Raw genomic sequence first — 4100 nt, 5'->3', positions numbered from 1 at the left:
GTATATATACACAATGGAATTCTTTGCCTCCATCAGAAAGAATGACATTGCCCCATTTGTTAGGAAATGGAAAACTTGGAAAAAATTTTATTAAGTGAAGTAAGCCAAGCCCAAAGGAACATAGGTCCCATGGTTTCCCTTATTTGTAATATCTATTATATGTATGATTCAAGCGGAAAAGGTGAGATAATGTAATGTTAGGGAAATGAAACCTTAGATATGTATTTTAAAGTTTTTTTTTCTTTCATGCATTTGTTTCTAAGGCATTTATAAGATTATCTCTTTGTTGCTTTGTATGTCCCTCCCCCACAGTAGAACCCCTTCTTTCACTATATTTGATGTCAGTATAACTTGTGGAGGAGATGGGGAAAAACAAGTCGTTTAAGGATACAGGTGGACCTGTTGCAACAATGAGAAGTACAAGTTGTTATTTCGAAAACGAGCTTTACAACATTGGTGCGGGAGGGGGTGGGGTAGGTGGAGGTGAGGGGAGAGGGGAAGGGGGGAGGATTGGGGGGAAGGCTGGGAAGGGATGTGAAGGGTAAACAAATGAGGAGGCTGCAATGCTTGATAAGAAATGTATGCATTAGCCTGCCCATGTAATTGTAACCCCTCTGTACAGTATGGTCACACAAAAAAAATTAAATTTAATTTAAAAAAAAGAATGTTTGCCTAACAAAAAAAACAAATCAATATTACTTCATTAATTTTGATATATATCATACTGGCATAAAATAGTAATGGGGAAAAATATGTATGGATATATGGCCATTCCTTATACTATCTTCATAATTTTTTTGTAAATCTAAAAATTAAAAGTGTATTTAATTTATGTGATGCCCTTATGTTGGATTGAAAACCCTTTGTATTACTATTGAAAGATAAGTTTTGAGCAAATTTAATTAAAAGTAAGAAAAAATGCAAAAAAAAAAAGAAATATACTCATTATCTTGCCCATGTGATTTTAAACCCTCTGGACAGTATTTTCACAATAAAAAAAAAAAGAGAAAAGAAATAAAAGAATTAAGCAAGAATAAAAAGAAAGAAAAGTATTCCCTTATGTTCTGAATCTTGGTTGTTTCTGTGGTGATATTTCCATTCTCATATCAGCGTTTGTTTATTTGTGTATGTTCTCTCCTTCTTCTCATAAGATTTGCTAAGGGTCTGTCAATTCTGTTAATTTTTTTGAAGAACCAACTCTTTGTTTTGTTGATTCTTTCTATGGCTTTTTTAAGATTCTAATTAATTTAATCCCGATTTAACTTCAATTTTTTTTTTCGTCTACTAGATTGGGGTTTTGCTTGCTGCTATTTTAAATGGAGGTTCAGATGTCTAATTAAATTATTGGTTTCATATCTCTCCAATTTGTTGATGTAGGAACTCAAAGCTGAAAACTTGCGACTGAGTACTGCCTTTCCTGTGTCCCAGAAGAGCTGGTAATTTGTGTATTCAAAGTTGTTGTTGAATATCGTGAACATTTGAATTTCCTTTATGAACTCTTCCATGATTCAATATTGTGCTCTTCAGCCTCCATGTGTTACAGGACTTTCTTTGGTGGTTTATATGTACTAAATTTCAATTGTTTGTCTAGGCTGCCATAGGGAGGGGCAGCCTCTAGCTCTGTTTACCCAGTGAAGAGAGTCACTCCTCTGGGGGTGGAACTTTCCCTGCCTGGGCAGGGTGACTTTCCCCTGGGTGGAGCTGAGCCTGGCAGGTCAGGTCAGGTTCCTGCGACCTGCTAATGGCTCCAGTGGTTTCCTTCCAAGGCCTAGGTTGGAGCTAGCTGCTCGGCTGCCAGGCCTTTGTCAGTATCAAAGATGGGGATCTTCTCCAGTGGTGGGGGAGGAGCTGCCTTTCCACCGAGGCTCTGTGAGAAGGAGTGAGGATGTCAGGTTCTACTCATGCCAGACTTTTGGTTCCTGGGCCGTCCCTGGTCTGCGATCAGCAGGATGAAGATTTCTGCTCCTTGTCAGTTCTTGCTGGTAGTGAGTAGAATCTGCTTGCATGCCAGTTTGGCGCCTTTGTCCTGGACTTTCTCTGTTGGTATGGCAGCCAAGGCCACTACCGCAGCTGCCGCCCCCATGGCTACCAGCAAGTGCTCAGATTGTCTCCTTGACCAAGCTGCCTGGATTTTCCCTCTCTGGCCAAACTTTCTGTACTGTGATGGCAATCTTTGTGTGATTCTCTAATCTAGGACTATTCACTGGAACACTAAAACTTCTTTCTATGTGAGAGCTTGTTTAGCTTCTAGCTTCTCCTCCGCCATCTTCCTTTGGTCACCAATAAAATTTTTAAAAGTAAAAAGTTTTCACCAGGAAAAATGAAAGAATTACACTAGGCTTTGCATTCCTCGTTGGCAAATAAAAATTAACCAAATGAGATTCCTTTAATTTTGGCACAAGATTCAAAAATAGCAGACTCATTGTCATAAATCTGCAGAAATATTTTTAAAATAGAGTGTTAAAAGAAAACAAAAATTAAGAAGGTAAAACTTGTATGCCTAGGATTTCACCCTATCAGCCCCAAAATGTATTTTAACAAAGTATATTTGTCAAAGCGCTTATCATTATAATAAAGGAATAATGTAAAACTGACTCAGAGCAGTTAAAAAACATTCTACTAGGATAGTTCAAACATTCCCTGACAGGTATTGCCTTAGCATAACCTTTTTTTTTTCAACTAGTCATGGGGCTTGAACTTAGGGCTTAGGCTCAAAGCTAGCACTCTATCACGATACAGCACCACTTCAAGGGTTTCGTTTTGTTTTGTTTCTGGTGGTTAATTTGAGAAAAGAGTCTCATAGACTTTACTTGCAGTATCAGATTTCAACTTCCTGAATAGCTAGGGTTACAGGCATGAATTACCAGCTCTCAGCAACATAACCTTTTCACTCTTCACTTATGATTTCAAAAATTCTCCTTACATGGTATTTCCCCTTCTGAACAAAATAGATGAGCCATTTCATAGCAGAGATTGCCACCTAATGTGTTACAAAGCTAAAATGCAGATAAATAAATAGCAAATATATCTTTACCATGATTAGTGAGATCAACTCCTCTTTTTGAAAAGTGAAAAGACAACAATTATTCAATTTTTCAGTCATTTTAAATATCCCCATTTGTCTAAAAGGAAGCATTAACTTTTATGAAATACAAAATGTCAGGATTGAATGAGACACCTGATTTAATAGTAATTTTTTTTTTGCAGAGCCAATGAATTTACAGTGAGGGAAATCCAGCCCTGCATGACCAGTCCCTGATTAAGTGTTGAGTTTCTAAATAATCTAGTGTTTCTTAAGCTAGGAAATCTTTGCTCTGGGTACCTATAAGGTCATAAAGAAACAATCTTTCTGGACTCAATTGCTTGGAAAATAAGGGAATAGTACAACTTTTATACAAGAGTTTTTGTAGTTACTTGGAATACATAGTGAATATTTATGTGAAATCATAAAGATAAAGCAATGCCCGGCAGGGAGATTCTAGAGCAATCACTTTGGACTGCACATAACAGTTACTAAATGTGAAGATGTGGCATGTGCAGGTCTCATATCTGGAATCCTAGGGAGATGCACATCAGGTAATCATAGTTCAAGGCCATCTCAGTGATGACAAGTTCATGAGACTCCATGTTAAACAATGGCGTGACATGGCGGATGCACCTGTATCTCAAGGTATAGAGAATTTCTGAAGCTGTGCAGTGACTTTCACCTGTCATCTTAGCTGCTCAAGAAGCACAAATAGGAGGACCACAACACAACCTTCCTGGGCATAAAGTCAGAGGCTGTCTTGAGAATAATTATGCAAAAAGGGACTAGGAGAATTGCTCACATGGTAGAACAATGCTTAGCAAGCACAGGGCTCTGAATTCAAACTACAATACCAAGATAAAAGTGTAAATTGGATCTGAGGCCATCCAACAGCCACCTGAGTAACTTGGAAATATATCTTCCCCAAATTGAGTCTTAAGATGATGGCAGCGTCAGGAAATAATTTTTTTTTAATTTTATTTGTGAACAAACTGTACAGAGGGGTTACAATTGCATGGGCAGGATAATGCGTACATTTCTTACCAAGCATTGCAGCCTCCTCCTTTGTTTACCC

The sequence above is a fragment of the Dipodomys ordii genome, unplaced genomic scaffold, assembly GCF_000151885.1.
Source record: "Dipodomys ordii isolate 6190 unplaced genomic scaffold, Dord_2.0 Scaffold178, whole genome shotgun sequence".
NCBI classification, from domain to species: Eukaryota; Metazoa; Chordata; class Mammalia; order Rodentia; family Heteromyidae; genus Dipodomys; species Dipodomys ordii.
The sequence above is the reverse complement of the archived record's forward strand: the minus strand, read 5'-3'. Positions refer to the sequence as shown.